Here is a 9,237-nt window from a genome sequence, read left to right as displayed (position 1 = left end):
ACTTCGAATCCTCGCCTCGGAATACTAAGCTTCGTGGCTTCGCCTGGGCAATAGTTAAATAAAAGCGAGTCGTCTAATTTCGCTGCAAGCGGCGACCTAGCGATAAAATCAGTGTTTGTAAACATCGTTTACTCCGCCATTTTGAATTCTCAGGTGGGTTACTGCTGTACACCCGTTCCCCGTTCTCCGTTCCCCGTTACTAATTTTAGTAACATCCATACTGATATGACAAACACACAAACAGTTAAATGACCGTGCAACGGTTTTCGCGTACAAAGAAAAACACTCGGAGATCTTACTGAAAGTACTGTTCATTACCAACGACGATTAATCTTCGAAGATTTATCTCTGTTCCTTTTTAAAATGTCACGGAAAAGTCAAATTGTAAGAGAATGCAAACGTGTGTTTTGGAGTTGTTAGTCTGCGTATTTGTTTTCTTCGATTTTCTGCAATGGTTTGTGTAAATCGGTTTTTCTTCCACCGAAAAGCTTAAAGGATCCCTTCCAACCACAATACCCTGCGCGCCTCTATTATTGTTTTGATGCCAGTAGCGTGACTCGCAAACGGCGTGACGTGACGAAAGGTCAAGAGATCGACGTCAATTGCGCCAAAAATGGAAGAAACAGACCACGAGACAAGCAGGAATATCGATGTTGAAGGTCCATCGACACCCGTAAATGTGTACGGTTCGCCTGTGGCACCACGCGGCCGAGGAAACGAGGAATCCATCGTATCAACATCTCACGTTGTCCCTTTGCCTTTGGCGATCGTGAATCTAGTGGTAAGCTCAATACTACATTTTCTGCGTGATAGTACAAGACCAGAAATCCTTTCTTGAAATTCATCGATTTACAATAGCAAGTATTTTCTCCTGTCCTAGACCTGTTCCTGTAAGAATTCATGTAGCCGCAAAAAGACGGCTAAAACTCCTGGCTGTCCATGCCAAAATGCGTCGATAAAATTCTCCAGCAGCTGCACGTGTGGAACTAAGAGAGCGGCGTGCAAGAACAAGGCGGTCGAAGTTGTGGTGAATAGAAACCCCAGTGCTTTTTCTCGTCATCAAGAGCAAGCCGCTACTGCACAAAGGGAAATACAAGTAAGTTTAGTTTTAAGATATGTGTCCACGCCATCGTTGTCTTCGGTGGTTACATTTCCCAACAAAGCAATCACACATTCACTGTAAACTCGGCAACTTTAAAATCGAATTTGTTTCAAAATAACCCGAAATTTTTTTCTCGGTGAAAGCATGCTACTGTCTTTCAAGTTCACTCAATCATTTTTCATTCTCTCCACAAGGAATTTATTTAAACCCTGGCCACGGATGAAAAAGACCACATCCTTCTAAGAGTTCTCAGGCAAGGCAAGGGAAGTCTGGATTATGCGAAAAACATCCGAGCAGAAATCAGCGACTCTGCAGCACACTCTGCTGATCCTTATCCTGATCGAGATGATGTTCCTGAATGGTGTGATTGTTCAGTTTGTAGACCAATGCCTCTAGATTTGGAGAATGTTTGTTGTAGAAAGAGAACTTGTGCCACTTCATACGCCATGTTTCAAAACATCCGCCTTGACCAGGAAGTATTGACGTTAGCTATCCGGGCTAGGTTCGACATACTGGCCGAAGAACCGGATTATTCTACAAATTCCTTTAGAAAGGCAGCCTACAGACAGTAATTTTTATGGAAATATGGGAAACTGAGAAAGGGAAACCGACTTGTTTTGCCTTCATGCGTTGTTCTCACAATAAGGAGATTCTATCCTGCTCCAGATGGCATTTATATGGGATATAGGCAATCCTAGTTGCTGAATAAGCATTTTGTTATTTATTGTTCTTGATGAACTGTTGTAATTTTGCGAAAATTTTTGCAAAGTGTACCACATTGGTAAGCTACTAGTAATTGTTACTCCTCTCGTTCAAATATCTGATGAAATGTTTTTGAGTTTGTTTTTGAGTTTATGTTTCTTGGTTTGGGAAAAACGATTTCCCCTTTCTCTTTCCCGAGTTTATGAATGAGAGTTGTTAGACAAAGGCCAACTATGATTTATAAAAATTCTGATTATAACTTCGAAAAACGGACGGGTTTTTTAGAAAATTTTCGATCTATGTTTACACATTTATCAGCAATTATGAGTTGGCCAAGGATAAAAACATTTTATTAGAGCTTATATATTGTCCTGTTTTTGAAAGTTCCTCAACCATTTTTAAACTAATTGTAAGAACATTCAAAAGTTCATAAAGCAATGATTAATCATCCTCCCACTTCTTCATCATGACAATTGTCACCATGTGGGTTTACTAAGATTTCTGTTTCTGCTGTTTGAATCTTGACAATCTTGCAGCGACCAAATCTCCAGTAGTTGGTGACTCCCTCATGGCTATGGTTGGGGCAAGGTGCTGTGGATTTGTTGGGGAGACAGTTACATGTCTTGCTGCAGTTTCCAGATCCTCGGCTCTCTTACACAATATTTCTGCAAATAGTGCTGGCCAGTAGCTATAGCTCTTGTCCTCTTTCACTGCTTCTGCTCTCCAGTTTCCAGACCGCTTCGAGTACAATTTCTTGAATTTTCCACTGACTGTCTTCCGGAAAAGATGGAAGTTGTGATCCAGCACAGCCAACAAACACCTTCCGGTGAAGACTTCATATCTAAGAATAGATAAAATCATTGATTCTCTAATTAGCAGGTTCTTAAATGAGGCAGTGTATGGCAATTTTTTTTTCTTTTCTTTTTTTTTTTTTTGTGCTATCTCAAATTAACCTCGAAATAATTATGTTGTCCAGTAAAAAGGGGGGGGGGGGGATTAACAAACATTAAAAAAAATTGAAATATATGTGCATGAATAATGATTGCTACTTACGAAAATGCAATTCGTTTGGAAGCATATTTCAGGCACATAGAGTTAAAGTTCTCCAGTTTACTTGTGTGCCTAGAGGAGTGAAAACAAGCAAAACAACCATTTATCAACCTTTCCAATACTAGGAGTGCCCCAAATCAAAAGTTATAATTTCCAAAATTTTAAAATTTAGAAGGGAAAGATTATAAAACGTGAAGGATTAAATTAACAAATGTTGTAATGTTTGGATAATTTTGCAACAAAACCTGAGTGAGAATTTCTCATGGTAGGTTACATATGTCAAATATCTTGTTACTGTTTTCAACTAGCAGCAATTGCTACTCTGCAAGTCTGAATGTAAAATAAAGTTTCTGGTATGGCATGGTAGGCTTTGATGATTCCAACTTCATTCTTGTAATCTGATAATTGAACATCTATTTTTTGATACAACTCATTCATAACGGTAACTAGGGACAAATGTATGTTGTGTGTTCTGCATCCAGACAGGAAGAACATACCTAAATCTCACATAGTGTTGTAGAGACTTCAACCATTCAGCGTCAAATACTATTTTCCGCAACTCCTCTGCTGCTTTTGAGTCTTTAGCTAAAATCTCCTTACCCTCTTCTACATCAGTCAACTGTCCATGGGAGCACTCACCATTCTCCCACTCGTGCTCTCCACAGACATGGTGGATTACTCCGATCCACATTTCCTGCAAGAATATTACCAATTTAATTCACTACTTGCCTGTAAATAACTGTCATCTGAAGCACAGTTGGATGACACTGCAACTGTTGCTTGCCAGTCGTTTACTGTTAGAACACACTTCTCAGAAAAACCCATTTTTACGTAAAATTGTGTTACATTTATGACTACTTAACAATGTGTACATGCATAGCAGCCTACTGATTATGATAGACCTACCTTTAGTTTACTCAAATCCCCATCACAGGTTTCAGTGCAGTGCCAAAAGTGGTTTCTTATTGGCTCGATCCACTGTGCCAAAGCTTCACACCCCTTTGTTTTTGAGGCCTATGGAAGAAATGATTTTACTTCAGGTGGCCTGTAAATCAGAAACCTACTTTGGTATCTGAATTAGGATCCAGATTGAGATTAAGTTATACAGTAGGAATCATAGTCCAAGAAAGATACCTACACATTTGTGTTGTCCCAATATCATTTTGAGGGCCTTCTCCTTGCTTGAAATGCAGTAGAATTAATGCCTTACCAATAGGAGGCGCAGCACCCACCCTGAAGTCACACCTTTGCAAATCTATATCCAATACCTAAAAAATTATACTTACAGCAGACACCTTTGCTGTCAGCTTGACAGATTTGTGCCACACATCTAGCGAATGAAAAAAGTGCTCCAGCACTTCACAATTCTGACCTGTCAGAAAGCACATACATTAAGATTACAGTGAATAATAATAGAAGAGAATGAAATTTGAATCACTATATATAACAATTGAAATTCAACTGTGAATGCAAACCCGATATTTTTCACCTCTATGGAAAGAATTGGAAGAAAAAAATTGAAAAAAGTTGAGAGATGAACAACAAATAGAAAGCAACAACAACAAATAAAACATCAATGAAAAGAAACCATCACATATTCAACTGGCATAAACAGAAAAAAAAAAAATTCATGAATTTTAGCCTATGTTTTGAAGGAGGTAACAAAGCACGTGGGGCCAAGTATAGAAAATCAAATTGAAAAAATTTACTAAAACATTACTTTTTAGTTCTCTGACCATCTTCATTATAACACTAGATGCATCAGTCACCAACTCTTGAAGATTTAATATTCCCACCATTCTCTCAAGGATCCTCTTGCAGCCCATCTTTTCCATGAGTGAAGAGGTGCCACTTGCCTCTCTCTAGTCCACTACCTCAGCATCAACAATTAAATCTAGGAAGTGGTCCATCATGGTGTACAAACAATACTTTGCACTAAAACCAGGGTAGTCCATTCGCCCATCACCACAAAGAACCAAATGGTCCTTTTCAAATAGATTCCAAATTTTTCCTTTCATTTCAGCCCATAGTTCCTTGATGCTTGGAACAACATAAAATGTCTGAATACGATGGAAAGTCGTTGATGAGATGAAATTCATGTTCAAAGAAGATGCAAAGAGGCTGATTTTTTCAAAGTTATTTCCAGTAATCAATGTTGCTGCTGCCAAGAGAGTTGATGAAACAAACACTTTCTGCCCACCTTTGATTGAAAGAACTTTGGATGAGTGCCAGACACAACGATGGCCATTTTTGCACTGGTATATAACTGTCAACACACCAGCTTCAAGCTTTTGCTCCACAACTTCATTTTTTTCTCCACAACTTTTCTTCCCACATGGAACCTCAAACAATGGCAAAATTTTCTCCACATCCACCATCACTCGTGCACCTTCATACAGGGCTTGATATTTTAATGATGAACTTTTGCCCTTCATAAGTTCCTTAAAATCCTTCTGAATAGTTTCCTGTAACATTTTCTTGTGCTCTTTACAAGTACGAGATACCATTTCTGGTAGAACATCAGAACAGGTATTTACAGGTTCTTCTTGATGCCCTTGAACCACTGACTTTCCTTCAGCAATAGGGCATGATTCAATAGCTGTCAGAGTTGCACTTTCATCTACTGAATGCTCATAGGAGCTACAATGCAATAAATTAGTTGAAATCATCAAAATTTATATTATTTCAAATTCTTGCAGCATATGGGCAGTTTTACATTTGACTGCCAAAATAATCCTCCTTAATCTCATACCTCAGGATTTCACCTTACAATCCCTAGAATAAGTACAAGATGTTTCTTTTTCATCAATTTGATATTTACTGACCTGAAAGACAGAGGCTGATACAGGTCATCTTCTTCACGTTCACCTTCACTGGACAGGGCATCGGAAGATTCATAATCAGACAAAGAACTGTCAATGGACTCATCACTTGAAACAGGACCAGAACTAGGAACAAAGGACAAAACAATGAAAGCTTAAATATTGTTTGTTATTGACATTAGAAATAATCATGAGGGACATCTTGAACATGAAAAGATGTTGTGTTCAATGCACTCAACAGTGGAGGATCAAGATATATAACCAAAACATGATCCTAAATTTGCAGTAAAGTTAAATCAATTAATACACATGTACATACCCCATACTATCATCCACAAAAGGATCTCCTCTGAGACTCCCAAATTCAGGATTGAGGGTAGCCATACCCTGCACAAGTGACACTGCAGACACTGAGATTTCTTGAGCCAGAAAATCATCTTTTTTTGGTTCTTGCCCAACGGATACCCCAGTTATATCGACACTGAGAGGAAAATAAAGATAACAATGTTCAAAATTACAATGCAGTGGTAATTCAAAACACGATTTGTGTGAATGTTCAGGGCTAGAAAACTGAGGAAAAGTAATAAAGTATAATAATTAAAAATTAAAGAATTACGATATCATCATCCTCCTCCTCATCATCATCATAGCAATAAAAAGACAACTGAAACATTACCACAAGAAGTTGGCCAAGGTTTGTTTGTGTAAAACAAATCATATTAGAAACTCCCTGGAAGCACTGGTGTCGTATGCAATAAGAATGATATTTATGTTTATTCGCATGTCAATTTGATGGAAAGCAGGTCAGAATAATACTTTCAGCTATACATTCATCCAGCCTACCATTAGTTTGAAGCTAAAAGTTCAGTGAAACTGATGTAAAACGTGTGTACTCACAGTGTATTTGTGTCCTCTTCGTTTCTGCCCGGAACTACAGGAGATACATCAATTTCGATCCTTGCTCTTTTGCTCAAAGGGGTAGATTGGAAGAGCTCACGTCTACCTATACAGAACATCATTTATAAATGAGTCGACCAAAATCAAACTCAATGCTAAAAAGTGGAAAATAGTTTTTGTTTACTGGATTTAGATAACACAGTTTGAAAAAATCAAAATGAAAGTGCACCAGCCTTGAAGAGAAATAGACTGATGAACGGAACTCAAATCTTACTTGAGTTGGGTCCGTTGTCGATAGAGGTTTCAGCTGGCAGTTCTTGACAGGAACTGCTCCTCAGCGTCCTCGCACGAAGCTCCTCAATGTTTTGATGGAGCAAAATCTCGGCAAATTGGCTGTTACTTAGCCCCTTGATATTCAACATTTCTTTCCTTTCATTCCACAGGCGAAAAGTTGACTCTCGAAGGATAATTCTTTTTGTTCCCTCGGTTGCCTGTGGTCGTCCGCGGTGAGGAACATGAAAGGCGATCGAAGACCTCCGGTTTACCCGATAAATTTGCCCCCAAACAGAAAAAATAATTAAGAAATAACTAGTCAAATAGAAAGAACAATAAATTTGGAACGCGATTGAGGAAATTCAAGACCTCAGTGAGGCAAATGTACTCGGATGAACGAGGATTTCTTTCCACTTCACGACTTGTCCAATACCGGAGGGCAGAGAAAATGGCGGATTTCACTTATCACGCGCGCAATGTATTGTGGTTGGAAGGGATCCTTTAAAGTGCACCTAGACCCAAAATTTTTTTTTCGCTTAACGAAATAAGCTTATTTTTTGGAGTATTTCTGTGCAAAATTTTTTTAATTTGGTCAAATCTTTAATTTTCTATGCCCAGTCAAAATACGGAAAATCGGCCGCCATCTTGCCCCACGACCGAGTTTAAAGAAGAATGGCTCTAGCGGGTAATGTGCCGTCAAATCGAGAACGCGAAAGTCTGCATCTCACACATTTTCACTTGTTTGGGAAGATTGTCGTCGATATTGTCCGAAATATGCCGACTAGGTGTGTTGTATGAAGAATGTATGAAGCGCGATACCCTCTTGCAAATTTCGCACGTTGCTACATCCTTCTACAACACACTTAGTCGGCATATTTTCGGACAATTATCGACTACATCCTTCCCAAACAAGTGAAAATGTGTGAAATGCAGACTTTCGTGTTCTCGATTTGACGTCACATTACCCACTAGAGCCATTCCTCTTTAAACTCGGTCGTGGGGCAAGATGGCGGCCGATTTTCCGTATTTTGACTGGGCATAGAAAATTGAAGATTTGAGCAAATAAAAAAATTTTTGCGCAGAAATACTCAAAATAATAAGCTTCCTTCGTTAAGCGAAAAAAATTTTTTGGGTATAGGTGCACTTTAAGTTAGTCAGACTCTTTCCAGCGAGACACAAGGGAATTTAATGCGACTTTTATTCATCGAACTCCTTTGGTTACTGTTGTGAAATTTACTGCAGAAATGTCCAAATTCAAGAGACTTGCAAACAATAGGCGAAACTGTATTTATAGAAGAACTCAAAACTTCGCTCAGCGTTTCACAAACGAACAAATTGTGTTGAACAATTCAGATATTAACGAATGAGAGTCAGACCGATTCAGTGTAATTGTTAACTGCAACTACGTCTCTTAACTTTCTGAGTTACTTTTTGCGAAGTATTACAGAATAAAAAATTGATTTTAAGCCGCGTTTGAATCTTTTTAAAAACAAACGTAGTACAACGAAATTTATTTCGAAATCAACTTTCGCTGAAAAACCAAAGTGATTTGAGAGCAGGAGAGAAGAAAGAATTAATATCATTTATCGCCAAAAGGTCGCGACCAAAGTCTTTGCTCAAAAATTCTGCCCAGCCGGCAAAATAACATATTAATTTTGGGAAAAATTGTAACGAAGCTTGAGATGTTCTTCAAAATGACTCAAGCGAAACGAATACCGCCCGCTGTGAGCGGGCCGGATGGGGAGAATACTGCCCGCTCTCGGAACCGATCAGATTGCAGGATCTGTAGAATGCCGCCCGCTCACGAACTGAGAAAAAAATAAATTGGTTTTAACAGCTGTGTCAATAATGTTAGTTGGTGACTGTGAATGCTTCTAAAGTGAGTTTATAATGTAAATGGGCCGCGGAAAGGACTTCTAAAGCTGTTTCGAACGTTGGCCCATTGTTAGAGCTAATGTTCTGAAATAAGTTTCAACCGTTTGAGTCGCACCACGCTTTCCGGTAAACTTGCTGAATCATTGTTTGCATCTGTGAAAACTTTACTAATTACATGCGACTTTTTTGTATCCATGTTAGCTTTACTAAGTTGGCTTCCCTTGCTTATCTTAAACTTTTTAATCTTTATAATTGAGGAATCGTCGCCATTGAAAGTTTATTTCATGGTGAACATTTTAAATTATTCAAACTCTTTTTTCAATCCAGTTGTCTATGCACTGAGAATTCCTAAGTTTCAGCTAGCGCTACGTTTGTGTTGCACTAAGAAGAGAAGAGCCATAAAGACGGGACAAATCGATAGAATATAGCGAACGGCTGTACTTAGAACGTAGGAGATAGAGCTAAGAATATAAAGCACTGATCCCACTCAGCTGCAATTGGAGTTTGAACAAGAAG

The 9,237-nt window shown here is 38.6% G+C and overlaps 2 pseudogenes across 2 annotated transcripts; one reads left to right on the top strand and one right to left on the bottom strand.

The window, feature by feature from the left end:
- Positions 1-494: 494 nt before the first annotated feature.
- On the top strand, positions 495-1,952 carry LOC148739268 (uncharacterized; annotated as a pseudogene). The gene is made up of 2 exons (XR_015997279.1): positions 495-1,096; positions 1,297-1,952. The product of XR_015997279.1 is annotated as an uncharacterized LOC148739268 (transcript).
- Positions 1,953-2,180: 228 nt separating this feature from the next.
- On the bottom strand, positions 2,181-7,335 carry LOC148739267 (uncharacterized; annotated as a pseudogene). The gene is made up of 10 exons (XR_015997278.1): positions 6,848-7,335; positions 6,574-6,679; positions 5,996-6,157; positions 5,680-5,802; positions 4,575-5,494; positions 4,141-4,226; positions 3,761-3,868; positions 3,352-3,548; positions 2,858-2,926; positions 2,181-2,645 (listed from the first exon to the last, which is right to left on the bottom strand). The product of XR_015997278.1 is annotated as an uncharacterized LOC148739267 (transcript).
- Positions 7,336-9,237: the final 1,902 nt, after the last annotated feature.

The sequence above is a fragment of the Stylophora pistillata genome, chromosome 2 (assembly GCF_964205215.1).
Source record: "Stylophora pistillata chromosome 2, jaStyPist1.2, whole genome shotgun sequence".
In the NCBI taxonomy this organism is placed as follows: Eukaryota; Metazoa; Cnidaria; class Anthozoa; order Scleractinia; family Pocilloporidae; genus Stylophora; species Stylophora pistillata.
This window is presented reverse-complemented; position numbering and strand designations above follow the sequence as displayed.